The sequence below is a fragment of the Fukomys damarensis genome, unplaced genomic scaffold (genome assembly GCF_012274545.1).
Source record: "Fukomys damarensis isolate Sample0158 unplaced genomic scaffold, DMR_v1.0_HiC HiC_scaffold_30, whole genome shotgun sequence".
Lineage (NCBI taxonomy): Eukaryota > Metazoa > Chordata > Mammalia > Rodentia > Bathyergidae > Fukomys > Fukomys damarensis.
The window spans coordinates 13,368,451-13,395,723 of record NW_022900942.1 but is presented as its reverse complement, the minus strand read 5'-3'; the positions used below and the strand labels follow the sequence as shown (position 1 = coordinate 13,395,723).

The following is a 27,273-nucleotide window of genomic DNA, read 5'->3' as shown; positions in this document are numbered from 1 at the left end:
GCTGGCTTGGACTCACAGGCCAGCCTGGGCCACATGGCGAATTCAAGACCAGGCTAAACAACATAGCATACTGAGACCCTGTATAAAAAAAAAAAAAAAAACAGAAAATGACAGATTTTTGTAAATTGCAGTATCTTTGCTTGTCAGGATGAAAAGATGAATTCTCTCCCAAAACACTATTTTCCAATTCAAAGTTCAAAGTTGAAAAATTTCTGTGAATTCTTTGGAACTTTACATTCTGACAGGCACCCCCTCTTCAAAATTGCTGCCGGTATACGATTATTATTTCAGTTATGAATCATCTCACTGCTGTAACCTTAGTTGTACACACACACACACACACACACTCACACTCAATTGCACCAAGAAGCCTAATGTAGAATATACAGGGATGGAGTGTGCTCTGGGAAAGGCGGTTTCGCCTTGACCTTTTCATATTTTTGTGCTTCACACCCCACACCCCTAGTCTCTGAGACTTATCTTTCCTACTCCTTTTCCCTTCTTCATGCCACTCCCTCCTGGCTTACTTTCAGAACTCCAGAATCTCTGTTGCACTCAGGCTGCCCCAGGCCTGCAGGCTTGGCTTAGCTCTACTTTGCATTTCAAACGTCTCAAGATGTTTAGCCTATTAAAGGACTTTCTTGCAATAAGATCTTAGAAAGCAGTTGCAATTAGACATTACAATTATGTTTATCAATTGCATGTTTAAAATCAACCCCAGAAACAAATATTTTCCAACCAGAAATGTGACATTATTCTTAGGACTATTATGACTCATCATAGTCCCTCTCGAACACACAGGCAAATTTATCTCCACCCCTTTCCTCCCCAGAATTTTTCATTTCACTTCAAATCACCTTTTAAAAATATATTCAGCTCCTCTAGTGAACGCCTTTGTGCCCATTATTCCATAAGTGGGACTTCCTGTGTTTAACCAATCACATTCTAAATCATGGGACCTCAAGGATCACTATTAATTTTTACACTGATGTAATGTAATGCTAAAACTAATAATGTAGGTTCTACCTTCAAAGTCAGCAGTTCTGAAACTTTTTTTTTTAATTGAGTTTATAGGTACATTTTAGGTGTACAGTACAGTTACATACATCATTGGGATCTTGTACCTTTACATGACAGGTCTTGGTTCTCATTTTTCCCCTTGTCCCTGCCCTCCCTTACGCCCTCCTCCCCTCCCCATTTACAAACACTTTATTTCCATTTTTTCATTTTCTCATATTTTTTTCCTTTTCCATTATTACCTTTCCCCTACCCTTTCCACTTTTCCTATGCCTTTACTTTGATTTTGAGATATTTTACTCTCTAAAAATCTGGGGACCCTCAAAGAATTTCTGCTTCTGTATTTTATATCCAGTGATATGATGGAGCTGACAGGCATAGTCTGTCAAAACTGATTCTAACATCTGCTCTCAACTTTGCCTTCTGTGATTTCATTGGTACCTTGAAAATTGTCCCAGCGGGGATATTTCAGTGGAGTGGTGGAGACAGCTGGCCAGAATAATTGTTAAATTTTTTAGAACTTTTGGAAGCCAGTCTTTCAAGATTTAGTATTTTAAATTATGTAAATTTAAAACTAAATGAAATATTAAAAACAAAAATAATTACTATTCAAAGCTCACTACTTTGGATTATTTTACTGGTACCTATTCTTATGATGTATATCATGCTGTGCTGCTGTTCGTCTTTGGACTGCCTTTTCCATGGTGTTAGGTTAGCCTTTTCAAAGTGGCCATGGGAAAAATATCTGCATGACAGAAATTGGCAAATGCTACAAAGCAAGGCTTGATTTGGTGTCTTGGTGATTTAACAAATATAAATGATGCAGTTTAAGGTTTTCAGAGTCTGTGTCAGTTATAGTATAAAACTTGTAAAAAACAAGCTGAGGAAATAAAATTCTAGTATCAAAATGTTAACCAATTGAGCTTAAGAGTCATTTACAAGAATACATAAAGTTTCAGTGCATTAAGTTGTTGTTTTACAATTGTCTCATCTATCTGTGTAAACATTAGCACTCGAAAGGCTCTCAGAGAAATAGTTATGAAATATTTACTATTACACCGCTGGAGTCTTCCCCACAAGAAGTTTGTTTTTTTTGCCCCCTTTGGAACACAGCCAGCTTGCCATTACATCACTGATCATAAAATTATGTTATGCTTAAAACATTACTATGTCTTGCAGATAATAACATTATCTATTAAGTTAAATGATAATATAGATTTCACCAAAGTTTGCATGCTTTTTTGTTTCCCAGTGGTCCATGTGTTAAAGTTTTGTTTCCCAGCTTGGTGCTATTGGGAGTGGGGTGGAAACTTTAAGAGGTCCCAGTTGAAAGTCTTTGGTCATTGGGATTGTGGGCTTGAAAAGGATAGTGGGACCCTGGTCCTTCTGCTTCTCGCTCTGTGTCTCTGTCTTCTTCCCCACAGACTGAACAGTTTTACTCTAGCCTGAGTTCCTGCCAAATGGTGCTGCCTTAGGACTAGCATGACAGAGCCAATTCATCATATACTGAAAGCTCTAAAACTGTGAGGCAAAATAAATCTTTCCTCTTTAAAATCTGATTATCTCAAACATTTATTATACTGACAGAAAGCTAACATAATCATTTAAAAATTCTATTTTTTCCAAACAAAAACACAATTTATCGACATGAATGAAGTCTTTTTGTATTTTTGTGAATCTCTAAGATCTAATTGAATGAAAGTCAGTGGAATTCTTACATCTGCTTCTGGAAGCAATCTTGTACAAAAAAAATTGTTCTATGTTAAAAGTCTAGGTAATCCATTGGTATGTGCAGGGTAAAATGGCAGGTCTCAGAATCACATCACAATTTGAAAATTACTGCTTGACTGATGAGGAGCTGGAAATCCTATGTTTGAGTTTAGAAAACTCATGAGGCAACACTATGTTTTCACACTCAATTTCCATTAAACTTTGAGTGTGTGCATCTAGTAAAGTTTCTGTGAGGACTGAATTAGTGAGGCATATACTGTTCAGTCTGGGGGAGATACTGTATCCTGGGAATTGCTGGTTAGGCTTTTAAAAAATTGATAGATACTTAACCTTGCTCTGTGTGTTTCTCTTCAAAGGTACTTTATTCAATATATATATATATTCATTGACATTGAACTGTTGGCCAACAACACTTTACCTCATGCTTTAGTATATTTTCTCTACAAAGCACCTCTCATAAGGTACTTTTCTTATGCTTGGGAACACAAGTCAGCCCTTTAGTACAATGCTTGGGGAGCATCTTAAACAGCAAAGGAAAAACAACAACAACAACAACAAAAAAAAACCCACAATTATGTGGCACAGATAAGCAGATAAACGAGGTCTAGTTTCCAGGAAGAGAGCTGAATCAAGAAGGCAAGGCTGACCTTGTATAACCTACACTGAGAATGGCAAACAATGTTTGTTCTGATTCTCAGTGGGTTCTTATATGGTTCCAACAGAGCCAACAAAGGATTTGGAGACTTACAAATACATATTAGTGACTAGGTGAATTCACAAATATAGGATTCATGAATAATGAGGCAATATCTACATATTTACATTATGCTTTAGATCCAAAATGTCTCCCCAAAGCTCTGTGTTTGAAAGGTGACTGAGTCACAAGGGTGCTCCTCAGTGGATTGGTCTTTGATGAGTCCATATCTAAATGCACAGTTAGGAGTTGGATCTAGTGGAGGCGGGTCACTGAGGAGTGACCTAATAAGGGGCATCTTCACTCCCCAGCTTCTCTCTTTGCCCTGCTTCCTGGCTGCCAGGGGGCAGAGAGCTTACCCCTGCACTACCCTTTCTAGCATGACTTTCTGCCCTGGGTCCAGCTAACCATGTAGTAAAACTGGGAGACAAAACAAACCTCTCTTTCTCCAATTTACAGGTGTTGGGTGTTTTGTCACAAAGGTAGCAGAATATATATTTAATGAGAATAGAAATGTATGGTTATATTTATATGTGTAGCTATACACACAAACCAGGATATTGCTAATTCATTTTCTACTCTTTCCCTTCCTTCCTTCCTTCCTTCCTTCCTTCCTTCCTTCCTTCCTTTCTTTCTTTCTTTCTTTCTTTCTTTCTTTCTTTCTTTCTTTCTTTCTTTCTTTTCTGCCTGGTACTAGGAATCAAATCCAGGACATTGTACATGTTAGGCAGGCACTTTACTCTGAGTTATAGCCCTAGCCCTTTCTGATTTCTTAAAATAAGTGAAAGTAAGGCATATTTTCAAGGTTGTTTATCTAAACTAATACAGATTTTAAAGTCTGAATTATCAATACTCCAAACTGATACAGATTTAAAAGTCTACATTATCTATATTCCAGAAATATTTTAAGCACAAATTTTAATAAGAAACCCTAAGTACAAGAACATTACAAAGAACTAATCAGTTATACTAAATGTAAAAAGTGCAACACTGGCCATTTCTTAAATCAAAATCAAGGCATATGATACTGGCTGAATATAGTGGAAAAGAACAAGCTAATCAGTACTGATCCTAGAGAGAGATCGGAGAAGCCAGAAAAAACTTGGAGAAAAGTGAAAATATTACCCAAAAAGTAGGTAATAAAAAAGAACAAAAATAGTATAAAAAATTGAGAGATCAATGGAGTAAGTAAAAACCACCCCATTAACTGCAGAGGAAGAAACTATATAAACAGATAAAATGAGGCGTGGTGGGCATATGCTTGTAACATCAACCCTCTAGGAGGTTGAGGCAGAAGGATAAAATGTTCAAACCCAATCTGAGCAATTTAGCCAGATACTATCTCCAAAATAAATAAATATAAATAGGGCTTGTGATAGAGCTCAATATAAGGACACTGGATTCAACTCCCAGAATTGAGAGCATAAGCAGGTGGAGAATAGAATCATTGGTTCTTTAGCAATTAGCTCTTCACTTTCTGAGAAAACCACAAAGCGTAATTCTGATAAGAAAAGGTAAAACCATGACTTCATTCCATTACTTTATATGAAAACTCAGTATAAATGGACAGAAAATTCAACCACAATTTCCAATCTTTATGCAGTTATATACAAAGAAATATCAGGGTGGATCTAAGTGAATTATAGAAGAATGTCAACCATGTGGAATCTTCTTATGAAGTGTTTAAAAAAAACACAGAAAAGCTATGTCAGAAATAAGAAATAGCACCTTAATTTAAAGGGCTGAACATATTTTTAAATATGTTATTAATTAATTTAATGTGAAAATAGCATCATTATGGGATGCTGAAACCAGGAACTACCTTCTATATTATTAAAATGAATCTTTCATATTATGATCATATAAAGAGTTGGTATAAGTTGCTATTACACATTTTGCTACTGTTAACACTAAACATTGCTCTTTACATCTTGTCAGAAGGCTTTTGCATTGCTTTTTAATTAACAGTCTATGTATGGTGTGCAAAGATATAGAAAGTGCAAGAAGGCATTTCCTTCATAGTTTGCACTATATAAAGGCTTTGCAACATTGAACATGGTTCACCTGAGATTTTGCTATTAGTAAGACATGAGGATATATTATCTTACAGCGGCATTGAAAATAACAATTTAAGGTAGGGACAAGGGGAAAAAATGAGAACCAAGACCTGTCATGTAAAGGTCCAAGATCCCAACGATGAATGTAACTGTTCTGTATACCCAAAATGTACCAATAAACTCAATGAGAGGAAAGAAATAACAATTTAAGAAGAGCATTATGCAAGAGTCTGAATTTATTTTCAGGACTGGAACTTTGACATTTCAAAGTCATGCAGTGAATGATGACTAGTGGAATCTTTTAGGTAAAATTTAGAATTTTAAAAATTTTAAATAATTTAGAGTTTTTTAAGGAAAGTGTTTCTGACCACAGAATGGGTCTTGAAGAGTTTCCAAATGTCAGCTTATTTTCCTGCTTTCTGAGTGATTGTCAAACTTATCCATGGCAGTAATCAATGAATTGCTCATAACTTGAATTACAATAGTTTCACTACACTTGTACTATTTCATTTGAGATAAAAATCTCACTAAATGGCCCAAGCTGGCTTCCAACTCATCATTTTTCTAACTCAACCTCTCAAAATCAGGGAATAGAGGCATGAGGTAGTATATCCAACTCTAATTTTATGTTTCTTATGATAAAAACGAATTAATGCCACTTTTAAAGATATTTAGTTATTAACATATTGTTATGCTTTTGGAATTTAGCAAATTTTGCATTTTTATTAACATTCATTAGTATATTTCCATATATATGAAAAAGTAAAACTTGCCAGTGATTTTAATTGAAAATTGTACAAGATCCTGAGCAAAGTAATATGAGTATTTTGAGACTCCTCCCTCATTTTTGTCTACTCACAATATTATTTGAAAATTAAAAACTTTATGTAAAAATTTCCATAAGGATGCTGCTGAATTCACCACTCATGTTTCATAAACAATATAGGGCTTTATTAGAGTGTGGAATTGTGATGGTTAATCTTAATTGTGAATTCGGTTGGAATGAAAAATACCCAGGGAATAAGTCAAGTACACTACCAGCTCATAGGTGAGGATGTTTTGGAGATAACTAGAGTGTAGGACAGCACGCTCAGGTAGGGGAGGAAGGGACCCACCCTGAATGTGGATGGCGCCATCAAATGGTATGAGAGCCCAGATTGGGAAAAGGGGGGGCGGGGAGAAGGAGGAACCCTAACAGCACATACTCTCTCAGCCTCTCTGTCATAAGATGAGCAGTTTTTCTCAGCCATCCCTCCTGCCATGGTGTTTATGCTCCACTAGAGGCCAGAAAGCAATGTAGCCTATCAGTCATGGACTAAAATCTCTGAAACCATGAGGGAAAATAAGCCTCTCCTCTTTTCAGCTATTATTATTAGGCATTTGGCATCACCATGCAAAGTCAATTACACAGGTGTATTAATTGGGGCAAAACAGTCTGTTCTAACAATAACAATGAACAGCTCTAATGCTTAATGGTTTCATCTAGAAAAAAATCATTATTTCTGTCTCATAAAATCCAAAATATATTATCTTGGCCAGCAAAGGAATTTTCTTCTAAGAGGTAATTCAGAGATCTGCATTCTTTCTCCTTCATGGCTTCAACAAAGTTGCCACACCTGACTTTGGAGATCATTGAAAGATGTATATATAGGAAGGGGATAAGCTTCACTCATATGCAGACTCCATTATTAAAACTGCACCAATGGCCCCACCACAAAAAGTTGCCTCGTATTGTGCAAGATCAGCTGAAAATTGTAGTCCAGATTTGGTTGTTACTATCTGACAAGAAACCTCTATTTTTTGAAAGAAAAATTGGGGAGTAAGGCTAAGACAGGTCCATTGTAGTAACTGAACTATAAAAATTTTACACATATACTGATATCTTATTAAAAAGTTAAAAGAAAAGGAAGGAAAGGGAAAAAGTTGAACACTGGCTATTAATTTACAGTTAGAAAGAAGTGAGAAGTCTTATGTTGCTGCACGGGAGGGTGACTACACACAGCAATAATGTACTGTGTATTTCAAATTCTGAAGATTCTTAATGTTTTTGCCATAAGAAATTGTAACTATTGGAGGAGATAGATATATTTAGTTTGACTTAAACATTTTAAAATGTATACATGAATCAAAGCTTTATATGGTACCTCATCAATATGTATGATTTTCTTTTTAAGTATCAGTTAAATAAAGAAAAAAATTCCCTTCAAATTTAATTTTAAAAAATTGAGAAAAATTTAAAAAGTGAAATAATTAGCAAAAGCAGTGTAAAGATAATGAAATATAGTTTTACAACCCTAAATAGCCTGTGTTCTACTTCCTTTTCTCTCCTTTTCCAAGCCTTAGGCAACCAAGGAACTTCTTATTACCTCCATAGTTTTGTTATTTCCTGCAGGTCATACAGATGAAATTGTACCAAATGTGGCCTTTTCAGATGGTTTTCTTTCATTTCAGCAACATGCTTTTAAGTTTCCCCTATCTGTTCTCATGTTTTAATTGTTTTTAAGCATTAAGGAATGCTTCATTTTCTGTGGTACCAGTTTTTTACCTACTCCACCACTGAAGGGCGTATTAGTTGCTTCCATGATTTTGGCAGTTATGGATATAGGTTCTTTCTATAAAATGTGCATGCAGGTTTTTGAATGGATCTGTTTTCAGATCCTTAAGGTAAATGCAAACAAATGTGACTGTTGTATCTTATGGTAAGAGTATGCTTCATTTCACAAGAAACTATTAAAGTGTCTTCAAAGTGCTTGCACCATCTTTGCATTCCCACTAGCAATTCGTAAATTCTTATTTCTCTGTAGCTTCATCAGCATTTGGTTTTGTCATTATTTTGGATCTTCCGCATTTCTGTATGTAGTGCCATCTCATTGGTATTTTAATTTATAATCCCCTAATGGACTGTGAAGTTAGCCATCTTTTCATATACCTAATTGCCATCTATAAATCCTCTTTGAAGTATCTATTTAGATCTTTTGCTCATTTGTAATTGATTTTGTTCACTTTTTATCATTGAATATTAAAAGTTCTATGTATAATTTGAATAATAACTGCTTATCATATATGTCTATTGTAAATATTTCCTTCCTATCTCTGGTTTGTCCTCATATCATCTTCACAGAGTAGAGGTTATTCATTTTAATGAAATATCATGGATTTCTGTATTTGATGTTGTATCTTTAAAAAATAATTGTCACACCAAGGTCATTTTGATTTTTCTACTACGCTATCTTTCAGGGGTTTTTCAGTTTCGACACTTCTTCTGAGGACTCTTGCTGCCAAGGGAACAAATAAATGGGGTGGTAGCTGGGAGGCGGTGAGGACAAGAACAAAATTAATTGAAGTGACTGTGTCAGAAGCAAGGCCTCACTGAAGTACATCCTGTGGTGTGGGTGGTGATCAGATCAGTGCACAGATGGAAGGGAGGCCTTAGACAGAATCACAGCTCATCCTGTGCTCATATGTGAACAGCAGGAACACCAAGTATGTGGGTGCAGATGCTGGAAAGTGAATGGATGTGACTGTGGGAGTTCGCAGCGTTCTATTCTAAAGCCTGATCTTCTCGGTGAATAGAAAATAGACAATAAAAATGGGAAAATGGCACTGGGGTTTGGAGAATGAGCAAAAGAAAGTGGGGGAGTAAATAAACTTCGGAAATATGAGATGGGGTGCCATAGATCATTTAGGGCCTGCTTGAAATTTTCAGGGATGGATTTCCTGTTCTCAGAGTTGTGTGTATTTCTTTGGCTGTATTCACTACAGAGATGCAAGCAAGGAAGTGGAAGACTGTCTCACGCTACGGTGTTTTCAGGTGAGTACGATTAAGCAAGAGTGCCAGGGTTGAGAATGTATTTATAAAAGTTATCATACCGAACACCATGGAGGTGATTAAGGGGAGGAAGTCACTGAAATACGTGGTCCAAGATTAGAGAACCTAGAAGAGTTGGCGGATGATGGGAGCTGTGCTGCTAAGGTGTGAGCTTGAGGTATATGAAATGATACTTAGGTGGGGAAAGTGGGGCCTGATGCTGCGATGGATACAGGGTCTGCCATCACTGGTGTTGTCAACATGCTGGAATGGCCATGGAAGTGAGTGAGACAGACGGGGTATGTGCATGTCAAGATTACCGGGGCAGGATTTCAAATAACTTGCAGGTCGAGTATTGGAATGATTTTCCCTATCAACAGTCAAACCATTACAAATGCAAGACAGTGATATTTTGGGTAGAGTAACAATGAGTCAGGGGCTAAAAATATCATGGAAGGAGGAGGAATCACCAGGAGAAATGCATGTGATAGTTACAGTAAGGAACAGTGGTTGATGTAATCTGATGAGTTGTGATTCAAAGTTTTTAGGAGGCAGGATCGCAGTATCCTGAACCCAAGGTAGGAGATGACAGGTGTTCTATAGTAGTGAAAGGGTTATGAACAAAAGAGAAATCACCACTTCGGAGGGCAGTAGAAGTAAAGCCCTTCGGAAGATTTCTCAGTGAAAGCTACTAGATCTAGGAGGTGGAGGACAAAAACATAGAGAAAACTGTGCAAAAATCATGGATAGAGATTTTGCTGATTATGGGCAGGGACTTTCAGAGGTTTAGAGGAGTAGGATTTGCAATTTAGGGGAATTAAAAAAAAAGAGGGGAAGTAGGAGATATGAAGAGTCCTGATGACTTAAAAATCATCTCTCTGTTAATTCTATTTGCTAACTTAAATTCTAAAGTGGACCACTAGAATAACATAAACAAGGCAAGCCAAAAGGAAACAAGTTTTTCCCAGGGTTGTAGCATGCATTTCTCTTCATCACTAGTCTTTCTATTTAATTTTGGCAGTTGGTTAACATAACCAACTATTGAATAACATATTCAATAGATAATATATATTGAGAGCCTCCTATAATTCAGACTATATGTTATAGAATGAAGTAGACAAAACAATTTTTATCTTAAAATTAAAACTAAACTTAAACTAGAACTCAATCTTAAAACTTGGGAGTTCAAATTGGTGCTTGTACAACCCTGGAGTATGTATATGCAGTTGCTCATGGCAGTCTGTCCTTTACTGGCCCTAAGAAGTGTGATAAATGTGGTTTAGCAATGGGAACTTTGTCTTCCTCTGACGTGTCATAGACTGTGAAAGAACAGCTGCTACGAGCTCCACGTCAACTTCACAAGTCGCATCACTGAGGGCACAATATTGTACCCAACCAAGGCCATGGCTGGATTGCTTGACCTTTTGTCAGTGTGTAAAGCCTGTGTTTTGATTATGTCACTATGACAGCACAACTAGAAAAAAAATGTATTAAAAGGAATATTCTCACTTTTATGCAAGTGCCATGCAAAATGAAATGTGACAATACTGGCTTTAAAATTTTAAATGTTTTAAATGAAGTTCCTCAATATTATTGCAATGGTAATACCATAAATTGATTTCATTTCTCAAAACAATGCCAGTCAATTTAGTTCTAAAATTCTTGTATTAAGAGTCTGTTCTGTGCCAGATTCTATATTGGATTTGATGAAAAGGAGGTAAATACTGCACTTTTTTTTCCTACAGGAGCTTCCAGGGTTTTTTAAAACTACTCAAAAATATATTTTATGTACTATTATAGTTTTCACACTAGAGAAACTATTCGGTATTTACACATATAACTGCACTGTATACTTAAAATGTACCAATAAACTCAATGAGGAAAAATATATATATATACTTTAAGAATTTTAAAGACAACTGTATTTAATATCTCAAAAACTCTGTATCTAGAATCTAGCAAATGAATGTAACATGTATGTACAATTATTTCCATTCCAGAATTATATATAAAATTTAAATACTTGGAATCACAGTATACACTTTAGAATACTATACTAAATTCAAAAAAATACAGTCATTTAAAAATCCAATTACAACAAATGCTAATGGTAGTAGAAATATTTATAATAAATTATTGTCGGAAAAAACATCTAGTTTCAGTATTATACAAACTTATGTATTAAATGTGGAAGGATAAAAAGAAATAAGGTAACACATTAGTGATTGCAATAATTAAGGCATTTCAGTTTTTTATATATTCCTTGTCTTTTTTTAAAAAAAGATAATTGCTATAAAATACTTTTGTTGTCACAGAAGACATATTTTAACATATATAGATGAGGCACTTTTTTCATGTGTCATTTTATACTAATTTGCTCATTTTTATTATACTGATGTATCATTTTGCAAGACTTCAGTGAAACAATTATATCTGGGGCTAAGTGAAGTCTGAATCATTAATAAGTCTATGCTAAATACTCTTCTCAGAAAAACCTCCCTTTGATTGTGAGCTTCAACACTAGAGGAAAATAATTGCACTGATACCTAATATCTAAAGGCCTCCTTCACATTTTAGTAAATAAGCATTTTGGTATTTCTTACATACATTAGCTTCTGAGACAGCTCCATAGGTAAGAGCTGAAAACCTGCAGGCACTCTCTGGAGTGGTCCTTACCAACTCAAATAGATTTATCACAACCCATTTCATTTCCATCTAATGACTTGCACATTTAAAAATTATATAGACATAAATTGTTCTTTGAGAATGATGAATACTTGTTAAAGTGTGTGCTAAGAATAATGTTAGAATTGATATTTTAGCATTGGAAAGTGAAGAAAAAAAAACCAGACCATTTCAATTACTGTTCCAATAATAGATTAATAATAATGTGTCATGTTTCAAAGATCAGGGCATCACAATTTTTGTAGTTAGTAAATGGAACATGAGGGCTGCTGTGTCTGTGTTATGTTTTCTTGCTCAGTGACCTAGACATTTGCGGCTTTAATTTACTCATCCATAGAATGAGGATTTATAACCTGCAGAGTTGTGATAGGGACAAGTGTCTGGTATACTTTCAGAATTCAATAAACAGTAACGTGATCTTAAAGAGTTTAGAAGTTTAATATTGAAGCTATCATATAAAATGTTCCATGTTAAAATATTCACATTACCCTACTGAACCATGATCAATTTACTCTACAAGTATTCACAAGGGAACTACTACTAGATCTTTTTCAGACAATTTTCATCCAAGTAAGATATGATGAAGACACATAAAATATGCTCCTTTTATAATATTGAAGCACAGAGGCACCATGGACAGCTATAAGCCTCATGGCTTAAATCTCTACCATGAGAAGTATAGGAAAATTTATGCTAAAATTGAACAATTGGCAGGATTTTTCTCCCTATTGACCATCATATTTTTGACCCCCTTCTACTAAGTATGCTTATAAAGTTTTGGTTTTGATAAATTTCACATTTTAGTGTGCACTTTTGATGTATCATATTTAAACAATTTTGGTTAAGTGCTGTAAATCCTTACCATGAAGCTATGGTACTTACAATGCAGTAAGAAGAATCTTACTCCATAGAATTGATATTTCTCTTCTCAGAGGTTACTTAATATGATATCTGCCTTAAAAAATGGAGTAATGATAGAAGTTTTAAAAAATGTATAAACTGTGTTCATTTGCAATGAATAAAGTTTTTTAAAAAATAATGGCACTTGTGTATTTTTTTCTTCCTGAAAGCACCTTTCATTTTTTATTTCTTTCAAACAGTGTAAGATTAAATTTAATCTAATCACACTGTCCTTTCACTCAAATGAATCTCTTCTCATGTTTTCAAGCTTTAGCTCCAGTCAGAACCTTACAGATAAAGTAGTGTTCGTCACTTTTATTCCCAGAATTTAGCACTGTGCTTTTTCACAGTGAGTATCCATTTATTGTTTTTGACTATGAACTCATGAGACCAATAAATGAACTGCCGGAGTAACAGAATCCTATGACAGCCCTTTTACAAGTACAAACTATTACTTAGAAGATGGTAAAATCTGCTCTCAAGACTAGCACACAAATTAATCTAATATGGACAAGGATTCCCACTAAAGATTTTAGCTTTCCAATAACACGATAAAAGTATGTTATAAAAATATACATATGTATGTAAAACTTGGTTTAATAAAAATGATTTTCTTTTAGTTGATGTAGTGTTTTAGATAAGCTTTTGGTGTCGTTAAATCTAAATCAAAGGTTTAGCAACTTCCAGTTTCAAAAGCACAATGTATCATTGATCTGGGAGAATTTAGGTAGGTGGTAGAAACCAGTAAAAAAGGCCACTCACTTTCTTTTCAAGGCCTTTCTAAAACCACTAGATTGATTAATATAAAAACTTCCTGTCATATTGTTTTTGTTCAGATTTAATGAAGTCCGGATCACAATGATGAAAAGGGGACTTTGAGGGACAATGAAAGTCAAATATTTTAGAATTTCAATAGATAAAAATTAATACTTCTGAAAAGAAATGTGAAATAAATTTTATTCACCTTTTTTTCACAGAAGGTAGGATTATAGCAGTTCAACCTATCCATTTAAAGATTACAGTATAATCTATACATATGGACAAGAAAAAAGTAAAAGAAGGACATGAGTCACATTACAACTGATGATTATATGAAAAATGGCAAGTAGTTTCTTTTAAAAGCTATCAGAAAGATCAAATGCAAGTATCATACTTATTAAAAATACTTAAAATATATTTGAATAGCTTTTTATTGTAGAATGTAAGCTCATAAGAGTTCATTAAAGAAAAATATTCACCTATTAGGCTATAACGTAGCTAACACACACACACACACACACACACACACACACGCGCACACGCTACCTAAATAAAGCAAAAACCGGACTATTTTCAGGAAACCATGATTCCCACTGCTTCCCTCTAATAAGTAATGATAGGTAGTCATCTGAATATTATGCTTTTCTCCTTACATTCCCAGTCATTGGAAGGCTATGTATTGTTTTGTCCTACTGTTTAAGTTTATATGAATGGAATCATGCTTATACACGTACGTTTTGCCTTTCATCTTTTGGTCACACTATGCATTATGTTCCTGTGATGCATTCATAGTTATTTTGTATAACTGTAGGCCATTAATTTTCAATTTATAAAGTATTTCATTATATTTGATTAATTTCATGAATATTGTATTACTATGCCACTATTTACTTATTCATACTAATATTGGTCAATATTTATATTAGTGTAAAATATTGGCAATTATGAATAATGATAATTTTGACAGTCACACACACAGCTCTCATAGAGCACATACACCCATGTCATTGTTGAGTACTGACAATAAGTTCCTTGAAAAACCCTAGTAAGGCCCCTCTGAGTCCTTCTTTCATTGACACTTTTACCTTAACATCTGTCCTGTCTTCTAACTGCCTAACTGCATCATAATTAGAATCCTGCTAACTCAGGTTCCTGAGAATCCTCTGACAATTACCTTGGTTGGCCCAGTCCTTGGCTTGCTTTTACCAGCAATCCTGGTAGGTCAGTTAAGCAAGAACCTTGATGTCTCCTCTTGATAACTTTCTATCCTCTGACCCTCTCACTCTGCTTCTTGGGTATAAATGCCCAACTTGCCTTGCTGTTTTAGAGTTGAGCTCAATCTCTTTCCATTTATTGTACTTCCTACTATAATAGTCCTGAATATCTTTTCTTGTTTTATGATATTCCTGCATATTCATTCTTGTTTTAACAAGTATGAAAACTTTTTCTTTTATAGTATGCACTGTGGAACAAATTACTTAATCATAGGGTATATTCAGATTCAATTTAATCAATATTTCCTATTTTCTATAATGAGAATATAAATTAACATATTTAACATTACTATATGAGAATTTCCAACATTGTTCATGTGTGCTATTAATTTCAGTCATTGGCTGTTTGGTTGCTGAATTTTAGTCAACTTTATTGCTTAATTTGTATTTTCTTGGTTACTTATAAGATTATCCACATTTCCATCTGTATACTGACTTACTCATTTTAATATCCTCTTTATGTCTATATATACAGTATATGCTTATGCCCATTTATGAGTTGTAGACTATATTATCATGAATTTTATATTTTTCTTATAAAAATTGTTTCTACATATTCTGCAAATTGAACTTTATTTTATATGTGTTACAAATGTATTTTTTAACTCTTTAATGTTGAATTTCAGGGAAGAAGAACTTGTTTAATGCCATTCTGGTAATAACTTTTTCCTCTCACTTTTTAAAAACTCACAAACACTTCTTTCTAATTGCCTCTAGTTAGTTCTGATGCACATGCACGTGTGTGTGTGTGTGTGTGTGTGTGTGTGTGTTATCATATATTTAATCTCTGGGGAAGTTAATTTTTTGGACATGATATGCAGTGGAACTCAAGAGTATTTTGTTCTCCTTTGTGATGAGATTCTCTGGCCCCACTCCATTTGCAAAAGGACTGCCTTGTCTTATCTCATAAACCAAGCATTCACGCACACACGAGTGCATTTGAAGGTTCTCTGTTTTTTCACATACTCTCATCTATCCTCACATCAGAGTCATGTGCTTAATACTTTGCCTTATATTTGGCAGCACAAGTCCCCCCACATTCTTCAAGGGTACATTGCCTATATTTAGATCTTTGCATTTCTATGTGGATTTTAGAAATAGCCTGCCAATTTCCATTTAAACATTGTCACTTAAATTGGGATTTTATTAAATATGTAGACAATTGGAGATGGTGTGACATTTTTGCAGTGTTGGATCATACAATGCAAAAACATGCTATATATCTTAAATTATTAAAGATATTAAATTCTTAAGATTGTTACAAAATTTTCTGACATTCTGTGGATCTTTTGTTGGACATATATCTAGAAAAACTCTAATTTCATTAAGCTCAATACTTATGTATGATAAATTGATAAGAAATAATGAATATTGAAACTAGTGCCTAGGAGAAATACAGGGTGAGGTTCCTGTGATCCTCTAGCTATGACATTTTTGTCAACTTATTGCTCCTTTACTTGTATAATATATACTTTTGTTTAAAGATACCTTATTTAATATATAAGGTGGATTATTTAATATTGAACTCACAGACAGCATTATGAGTAATCCAATCCATTCCTCTTCTCTGTAAGATGTGTCACAGCCTCTTGTGCTTAGTTCACCAGACAACATGCTAGTGATTTACTTGGGGGCCACTTTAAACCAAGACATCATCAACAAAAACCATAAAGAGGACCAGGACTTAGCTCAGTGATTCCGCTGCTTGCCTCACAAGCGCAAGGTCTGGAGTTCGATCCCCAGTAACAAAAAAAAAAAAAAAAAAAAAAAAAAAAAAAAAAAAATCCCACAAAAAATGTTTTTAACATCATATTAAACAGACTACAAAAGGGATAATTCTGGAAGAGGAAGGCACCTGAGAAACTGTGCATTCAATTATTTAAAGTATTCATTGTTCTACACCTGTCTACGAATGACTGAAAAATAACCACAAGTACTCACAATGGAGTTACACATCTGTAAGTAAATAAGTAAGTCAGTAAATAAATAAATAAATGCAGTATCCACAAATTGTGAAAATGGACTCGGATATTCCTGATAATTTTACATGTATATAAAATGTCTTCTTGTTTTTCCTGTGTAAGTCCTATTTGTAGAAACACGATTGTTTAGCATAATGTTGAGTGTAGACAGCTAACTCTGAAACTCACTTATTATTCTCAATTTATATGTAGATTTTAAATTTTGCATAAATATAATTTTGTTGTCTGTGAGCCTAACTCCTACTGTGTTGTTTGGAGTAGAACTAAGGGTGATTATAAAGTATATAACCCTATGGAATTTATAATTCAGCTGCAATTTAATTATTTGGCCTGAAAATGGCTCAAGTTGATACTTATTGCTAGTTCCTTAGGCACTCAGTAGAACTAATAGAATATCAGCTCTGAAGGGAGAGAACAACATACTTAACCTTCAATCCTTTCTGCAAATATAATTTGATACTATCAGACAAACGTCAAAAGGACAGACACCTAATGGATCCTAATGGTAGAATTGACAATGTGAAATGGGAAGAAAAGGGCTAAAGGTATAGGGGAAATGGAAAGGGTAGGGGAAAGGAAATAATGGGAAAGAAAAAAAAACATGAAAAATGGAAATAAAGTATTTGTGCACAGGGAAGGGAGGAGGGTGTGAACGGAAGGCAGGGATAAGGGAAAGAATGAGAACCAAGACCTGTCATGTAAAGGTACAAGATCCCAGTGATGAATGTAACTGTACTGTACACCTAAAATGTACTAATAAACTCAATGAGCGAAAAAAAAAAAGGACCAGACATGTAACACAGGACAACATAAAGGAGAAACAGCAGAAGCAGCAGGTAATAGAAATAGAACCACCTGTGTTCCAAAATTTGGAATTTGGAGGTAGTTTTGAAATGCTTGAAATGCTTAATGAAACAAAACAAATGAACACAGTTGGAAAATAACTAGAAATTATAGAAAGAGGACTTAGTTTTTTAACATACTAAACGTTTTAAAAAATCAAAATTCTATGAATGGAAAATACATAGAATTGAAAAAGGAGCCATTTAAGTAGTAGGCAAAGTCAAAGAAAATTCATAGAACGGAGCAGAGACAAGGGGGAAAAATGAGAACCAAGACCCGTCGTGTAAAGGTACAAGATCCCAACAATGAATGTAACTGTACTGTATTCCTAAAGTGTACCAATAAACTCAATGAGGGGGAAGAAAGGAGATGGAAAGAAAGAACATAGAATTCATGCAGGATTTTGTAGAAAAGTTTAACGTACATTTAATGGGGTCCTGGATGAAAAGAGGAGAGTATAGTGAAAATATAGGGAAAATATTTTATTTATTCAGAGCTGCTGAGTATTTCCCAAAGCTAAGAAAGGATATGCATTTGCAGACTATATAAGCATTTTGATAGATAAATATATTTACCTGTTCTTCAGTAATTAAAAAATCATAGATTGCTTTATTACTATTGCATCCCTCCAGATGTATATGTATTTTTGTTCAGTATTGTAGTGTTCCCTTTAAAATCCTAAAAATTAGTCATTACTATGTTTTGTATAATTGTTGTTTGCTTAGCTCTTCACATGTTTATTTCCTTTAATCATCTATTTATCTTTCATTTTAGGACAAATGCAAAGAGCACCTCCTTTTTCAAATTAAGAAAACCAAGAAGACACATTCTGGGGAAGCAGTATGTCCATTACATTCATGTCCAAATGCATAATTCTGGGCAGATGCTGCTATATTGCACATACCTTGATAAATAAAGAAATATGAGAAGGCATCAAGTTAAATACAATGAACATTTAATGATGTTTTACCTACAAATAAGAGGTAATAGATATAAATTCAATATCGCATAAGACAGTCATTTCATGAGTTCATGTGTTTACTTAGGATATATTTCTCTCCATCTTCTAAAAAACCTTATAGTCATTTAGAGATAGAAAATAAATTTTCAAGATAGAAAACAAAACAGTTATTTTGAAAAATCAAAACTATGTATCTCATGAAGCTGATCAATTTAATAAGGCATTTAAGCAAATATGTGGACATAAAGTGTCCTGAAATTCATAGAAAAATGTAAAACATCAGTGTACATGCTTCAAGAGAAAGCATGAAAATACATCATGGAGAGGATGAGAGCAGATTAGAAGATGTAATGGAGAGTTGTGAATGAATTATTTGATTTGCAGCCAAAGGCAAATCGGTGCTTCCTCGTTGACATTATTTGAGCTAGGAGAGGCACGGAGTTAGGGGAGAGGACGACATCACTCCAGGTGATTTGCTTCCATCACTAAACTTCTCCATACTCTTCCATTTATTCAAGTTTCAGCATAGGGGTACACTAGCCATAAAACAGAGGCTCTGGGAAGCAAAAATATGTGTTTCTGACATGAAGCAAGAGATGTGAAGCATCTTTTTCCTGGGGAGAGGATGCTTGTGGATTATACTGTGCTAATGCTGAACAGAAGTTTCTGAGTTACATATCTGACCTCTGTTCTTTAATACATATATGCACTTGTGCATATGTGATACACATCACTCTCTAAAGAGCCAGGACGTCATGTACCCAGTCTAACACCAATGCGCTCAGACTGTAAAAAATACCACTGGAAGAAGTAGGTCAGCCTTAGTTTAAGCACTAAACCAGGAGTAGGTGATAGTCATGAGGGGAAATACCACATTCTTCCCTGGCATTGGAATGAATAATTTATATCTACAATTAACATGTGTCCATGAAAATATTTAAAATTTCCAGTTCAGCTACACATATAGGTTAACTTGTATTCTCAATCAGGATCATGGACCGTCTTCTGCGGTTCACACTGAACTGGATCATCTTCTTTCCAGGAGTGTAAGTGGAACGGGAACCTGCAGATCTGCAAATCAGACTGGAAGCTGTGGCCAAGCCCAGGGCATCAGGGCAAGGACTGGTCCTACGAGGAGGGGGTGGGGTCTTATCAGATGGAGACCGGAGATGGTGGCAAATAGCTTCCTCTTTGTGTTACATGTGCTCAATTCAAAGTTTTTCAGCTTTCTTCTAAGGGCTAGACAAATCTACATCCTAGAAAGTTCGGGAGTAAAGATGTACTATATCCAGAAATCCTGGTGGGCCTGCATTCCTACTAGGGTAGATTTAGGGCAGCTCAGGTTTTAAAGCCACTCCTTCAAAATTTTCTAGTGTTAGAAAGGCTTTTCTTCCCCACATATCTCTGAATAACACTATCATGCACTCTTACCACACCATGATCTAGATTAGGAGCTGTATTCTAATTCTACTATATTTCCAACACTGCAACTTTTACATTGCAGGCATGAGTGTATTCCATTTTTCCCAGACCTAGGGGACAAACCTTTAAATTTTACCTTTTTAAAATTTAAAAACATTAATTTTATAGGACAAGTATCACAAGACTTCCAGCTGTATTTTATTTTATTTTTTAATTGAGTTAATTGGTACATTTTAGGTATACAGTTCAGTTACATTCATCATTGGGATCTTGTACCTTTACATGACAGGTCTTGGTTCTCATTTTTTCCCCTTGTCCCTGACCTCCCTTCACCCCCTCCTCCCCTCCCCATTTACAAACACTTTATTTCCATTTTTCATTTTCTCATATTTTTTTCTTTTCCCTACCCTTCCCACTTTCCCTACACCTTTAGCACTTTTCTTCCTATTTCAATTGTCAATTATCTCATTAGGATCTCATGTACTATTATAGCTTTTCACACCAGAGAGACTATTGGATATTTACACATGTGTGACTTATTTATTTCACTTAGGAGTATATCCTCAATATGTATCCATTTACTTATGAATGAATCTAATTTCTCATTCTTTATGGCTGAATAGTATTCCATTTTATAGAAAAACCACATCTTCTTTATCCTGTCTCCAACTGATGGTCAAATGGGCTGTTTCCAAGGTTTAGCTATTACAAACTGTGCCGCTGTAAACATAGGTGCACATATATCACTATGGTATGATTCTTTTAATTCTTTTGGAAAGATACCCAACAGAGGGATGGCTGGGTCAAATGGAACCTGTAGTCCCAGTTCTTTGAGGTATCTCCATATTGATTTTCATAGTGGTTGCACCAGTCTGCACTCCCACCAACAATGGAGAAGGGTTCTTTCCTCCCCATAACCCCGCCAACATTTGTTATTGGTTGATTTCTTGATAGCAGCCATTCTTTGTGGAGTGAGGTGGAATCTCAATGTTGTTTTCATCTGCATCTCTCAAATGACCCCTGAGTAGGAAGAATCAACATAGTGAAAATGGCCATACTATTTTTTATTTCTTTATTGTGCCAATAGCCTCAAAAGGTGGAAGTGAGCCAAAATCCTGCTAAATCTCTGAGAAATTCTTGGCTATGAAGTAACTGAGTAAATTTCCTCAACAATGATAATTATACTACAGTGTAACAGAATATTTTGCAAAGGCCTAAATTATGCCTTACAGACCAGTCCCACACCCATGGAATACAAAGATTTTATCTTTAGGACTGAGGTGGACTTTGAAAAGTTTCCCCAGTCTTTGCTCCATGAGAATTGAGAAGCATGGGCCTTATGTTTCTTAAACTCCTACTTCCTGTAGGACACGGCAAAGCCCTTTGAACATGCTTTCTCTGTAGTTCAGTAAAATGTGATCATCACCTTGTTATGCTGACCTGTACAACCTGAGGTATCTGGCTTCTGGCTTCTATCATTCATTTATTTATTTATGTTTGCCATTTTCTACTAGCTGACTCCTGACCAGACCACCTAACCTTCAGTTCGTTATTTCTATTTTCCAAATTCCAGGCATCTGTACACATTTCCCGTGCCAAGGAGATTTGCTGGTCTGTTAGACAAAGGTACTACTACTTTCTCATTCAGATCTTAGTGCAAATATCTCCTCCTCAATTAGGTCTCCATGATATCCTCCTCAAATTCCTTCCCGTAGTCATACTGCTTTCTTGAATCTGTTTAGAATAATTGCCATTTAAAAAATTATATGGATTAATTATATGTATACTCTTGTACATCCTGTTATAAGGAATCAACAAGCACTCACTTGATTATTTCTCTTATATCCTTATTAGGGAAAAAAGATTGATGGGACATAATAGGTGCTCAATAAATATTTGTCAAATAGAAATTGAACATGCAAGCATTAAAATATTCTTGTTTTCTTGCACCTTTGTCTTTTTCACATTTATTCCTCTGTGTTGTAACTATGGTTGCTTTATTCTTTTTTTAAATTTAATGTATTCAGCAGGTGGAACATTTATGTTCTATTTAGCAAAGTTAGGGAACATTACCATGGATTTCTTCCCTAATACTATTATTTCTGCAACTTGTCAAATAGAACCCAGGTGCCGCTGAGGCTGGAGTCACCTGAAACATTGATAGAGAAGGAAACGTTACTGCCACCTGGGAGCTGGTTTTCCTAAAAATCACTGAAAGAAAAGAAAAGTAATGCTCTCTTCTTCACGACTATTCTCTCATCTCATTTTAATTCATGAACTGTTAAGCATTCAGCTTAAGCCAAGGTTGAACATCTTATTGATTCGCTCAGAACTATTCATGAAGATCATTTGTACTCACACAGTATGTTAGTGACTGGTGTTATTAGGTGAAAATGGAACCTAGCTGAAAAGAGAAAAAGTAGACACATATTGGGGAGCAATTACCATATAAATAGACGTTAACTATCTAAGAGAGTTCTCCAACATAAAATAAGTGAAACAGGTCTTTGGAGTTGTTATTTCTGAGATTTCAAGTTGAAATGCTATTTCAACTCTCATTTTTTTTTTTCTGTATTAGCAGAGGAAGAAAATTCTAAATGTAAGGTTAAACCTTGCAAATGCCCAAGCTGTCACTACTAAGAATCTATATGAACATATCATCCAGTTACAGCATGTGAAATACTCAGAAATTTTATGTGGAAATTAAAATAGCTTATCAACAACATTAAATAATATAAAACATATGTTATGAAGGTTTAATAAATTTTAGGAATTAAAAATGCTCAGGGTTATGTTTCTGTCCATTTAAAAAATGTGTAGAGTAGTTCCCCAAAACCAATTCGAAATGAAGTAGTGATATTTTCAAGAGAAATAAAAAACATGTGAGAAAATAAACTGTTTTGGATCGAATACCTTAAGGAAAATGAAATATGGAATTACTTTGAAGTTAATTTAATATGTAGCTTAAGATACAAATTATTATTTTAATTTTTTTTCTTTAAAAGTGAAAGTTATCACAGGAATATAATTTTTAAAAAAGAACATATATATTGCACTTGTTATTGTTATGTGAATATTTAAATTGACTTTTTATAATCCTCCCAAAACTAAATTAAAGCTATATAACTGTGAACCACCTAATGGGAATAAAAATATAAAATTAGGAAATATTTTTCTTTAGTTCCAATTTCTGTTATTTATATTTTTAAAATCCCAAAACTTTAACTTGTTTGAAATACTACATGTTTTGTTTTGTTTTTGACTGCAAAAGACCATGATCATTTGGATATGAATAGTGCTTTGCATTTCACCAACCAATTTAACATATGTGGAACTGATAATAACTCTGCTAAAGCTCGAGCCTCGTGTGTAATTTAGCTGCAGTTGAAAGTTAAGTAACAGGCATTCTGTGACTCAGAGCTGATTTGGCAGCCTACAACTCTTGTATTACACCTCGTATACTGAACTGCCTCTGAAATAACGATATCATGGTTAAATTTTTTTAAGAAAATGATTCTTTCCTGCAAGTACATATGTTGTCAAATGTTATTTCCAGTTTGTATGCCTAGTAGAGATAATACTTTTTAGTCTAATATTTTACAATAATCATCACAGGGATTGCATTATCTTCCAGCAGGACTTTTTGAGTTTATAATTCGCTATTATGTAAGGGGCTCACTTAGCTATAAGTAAATGTATGACTTAGTCATTTTCTGCAATATCTCATCCTAAACAAATTCACATAAAAATTTCCCTTCCTACCACTCACTCAAAGCTGAAGCTTTCTGGAGAATCTGTTATCATATTGTTTGGAAATTTAAGCAAGTGTGAGATGATGTGTCCTCAGCAACAGTCCCCACACCCAGTCAGGTGATTCTGACCTCTAAAAATTTCAGTCTTTCTGAATTCGAGTTGTATTTATGTATTGAATCTAAATGTTTTGAGTGATCAGTTTAAGCAAATATATTTTTTCTTTGTCTTTTTTGTTGAAGTGAGCTTTATCTCACATTACATAACCATCTGAAAGTGTGCAACCCCACGGCACTCTATATTCACGCATCCTAGAACCACTCTCCTTTATTCGGTTCTGAAGCGTTTTGCACTCTGAGCTTCTACTGTGTTCTGCTCACCAAGACAAAAACTGAGAAAAGACTGGACACACTGGTTCTGAGATCAAGAAACCGAGAGGAAGAGAGACTTCCACAGCACAGTTATCTTTGCTTCCTGGTGGCCTTCGGATAGAGGAGACTGTAGAGTCTTGGAGCGCTGGATGGGAAAGCTACTCCAGGTTTGGTGACAATGATAGCAAAGGTTCAGCTGGTCACATCCAACTGGATCTTTGAAGACTGAAAAAAATTCATCCACTCCAAGGAGGGGGAGAGAAATATTCTTTCAGGTGGAGATCGCAGAGATAAAGTTTGTAATAGCTAAAACTTGGAAACAGCCCATTTGCCCAACACTTGGAGACTGGATAAAGAAGATGTGGTTTTTCTACAAAATGGAATACTACTCAGCCATAAAGAATGAGAAATTAGATTCATTCATAGAAAAATGGATACATATTGAGGATGTACTCCTGTGAAATAAGTCACATGTGTAAATACCAAATAGTTTCTCTGATGTGAATAAACTGTAATAGTACATAAGATCCTAATGATATAATGGACAATGTGAAATAGAATGAAAAGGGCTAAATGTGTAGGGAAAGCGGGAAGGGTAGGGGAGATGTAATAAGGGAAAAGAAAAATATGAGAAAATAAAAAATGGAAATAAAGTGTTTGTAAAGGGGGAGGGAGGAGGAGCGAAGGGAGGGCAGGGGGAAGGGGAAAAAATGAGAACCAATACCTGTCATGTAAAGGTACAAGATCTCAGTGATGAATGTAACTACTGTATGCCTAAAAGGTACCAATAAACTCAATGAGAAAAAAAAAATAAAGTCCCAGATATTAGAAACAGCATGCTCATTTATGACCATGTCAGGTAGTTCACTCCAGATGAAGGTCAGTTTTTGAAAGGAAGGAAAAGCACATGGCACTGAGACTAACAAGGGCATAAGCCAGCCTGGAAATACACTGAAAAGCATGTCTTTCAGGATGTAAGGGCTCTTTTTTGGCATGCAAGGGGCAACCGTGGAACCATTGTAGCTGTTTTATTTAGATTTTCATTTTCCGGAGATCATCTTGTTATATTGTGCCTCACTGACCAAAAGAGAGAAAATTTCAACAAAGATTATCAACAGCAGTAGTTAATGACCAAGGACAGTAGCAGACTCAAAGAGAACATTCAGAAGATATTTTGGAAGAAAATCTGTAGCACATGAAATTAATTCTCTTGTTGAGAATAAGAGAAACCTGGGATGGTACCTAGGTTTCTGGGTTAATTGACAGGAAACACATCTGTAGCAACAAATTTAAAGGTTAAGTTTCCAGTGAGTTCTATCTTAAATATATTGTATATATCTGCAAAGTCTGTGAAATGTCCTAGAGGAGAAAGCCTAGAGTTTGAGGCAACAAAGTCAGTCTATATAGGGTATGACTAAACTTACTGTCAGGCCTAAATAAGAGAGTTACAGGAGATAGCGTAGACTAAACAGCTGGGGAAAAAGATTAAAAGCTCACAGTATAATACAGAAATTAAGGATTACAATTGGACATCTAGAATTAGCATGCTACTCGTAGCTCTGAGAACAGTTTCAGACCAAACACAAAGAGGTAAATCATGAATTTCAGGTCAAAATGAAATACAGTTGTCTTGGAAATGATAGCTGAGACTAGAAGGGATTCTGGAAGCAAAACGTTACCATGAGGGCCAGGGATTTAGCTCAGTGGTTCTGCTGCCCACCTCAAAAGCACAAGACAAAGGTCAGAGTTCCGTCTCCAATACAAAAACGAAAAAAACCAACAAAAAACCTCTACCGTGAAATGAGCTTGAGTGGGGAACATAGGTCATCTGGTTCCCTCATTACTTGAAAATTTCTGTAGTAGCCGTCTCACCAAATGAATAGGAAAATTCATTAGAAATTAATATGTCTTTAATAAATCAATGAAATTTTATTTCTGTAGAACTGGCTAAAATGTTGTCCGAGTTTCCTTTGAAAGACATCCACAAAAACTCACGGCTTTAGAATTATGTCACTGGTGCACAGATTATGATTTAGTATCGGATGTCTCTGATAATAGAGTAACTGAAATTCCAGAAATGTTCTTGTACATTTATTATCCAGTCAAGTCACTCATAGTGTGATAATAAATCATTGATTCTTGCAGATGAAAAGTCCAACCTTCTAATTTCTAATTGCCTGTGCAGTTGCAAGACCAAGTCACAGAAGATTAAATGAAATAAATAAAGCAAAGCCAGGCATGTACATAATGTTCTAATAGATGACTGTGTTTGTCATATTTATTCTGCATAATTTAAACTATTTCTCCATAGATGTAACTTGACATCAATTACTCTGTCTTTGTAGCATTGCCAAAGACAGAGTGCTGCTGCATTTGAAAGCTCTTTGATATATTTGGCCAATTTTTAGGTAAAAGGATGTGTTTTCTGAATCTATCAACATGCCAGGAGCAGCTATGATAGGTGTTTGATCTTCAGCAGAGGTTTTTTAAAAAGGGATTAAAATAAATTTTCATCATGTAATTGATATACTGACTACCCAACTAGTCATTAGTATGAAAACATTCAGTATGATTTCTGACTTGCTTGCATATCTTATCCTTATCCACTTAATTCAACGTGATGAATATTGCATTATGGAAATGACAAAAGAAGAAAAAAGAAATTCCCAGCCAATCTATCAGAGTCAGTATCAATGCAATTACTGCTTTATGTAGCATCTTTTTTAAACTCAAATCTGTCTGAGAATTTGCTCTGGAGATTGTTTCATATTTTGTCATTAATTGAAAAAATTTAATGCTACATGCCATTACTTTCCTCCTTAATTTTTGTATTATTATATAAAAAGCAAGAAGGTCCTTTCTCTAAATTAAATGTAATTTACAAAATTAAAGAGATGTTATTGGAAAAAAAAATAAAACTAGCTTTATGCAAGAGAAGACTGCCTGGGTGGAAATGGTAAAAAAAAAAAACAGATTGAAAATATTTATATTACTAATGCAAATCCTGACAAGGAGAAGA

At 34.8% G+C, this 27,273-nt stretch overlaps 1 long non-coding RNA gene across 2 annotated transcripts; it reads left to right on the top strand.

Moving 5' to 3' along the window:
* Positions 1-14,825: 14,825 nt before the first annotated feature.
* On the top strand, positions 14,826-21,760 carry LOC104851182. 2 transcript variants are annotated; one of them, XR_777165.1, is made up of 5 exons: positions 14,826-14,868; positions 15,552-15,580; positions 16,746-16,883; positions 18,525-18,733; positions 21,707-21,760. It is a non-coding gene; the product is annotated as an uncharacterized LOC104851182 (long non-coding RNA). The 2 variants fall into 2 exon arrangements; XR_777158.1 differs by lacking the exon at positions 21,707-21,760 and adding an exon at positions 19,754-19,833.
* Positions 21,761-27,273: the final 5,513 nt, after the last annotated feature.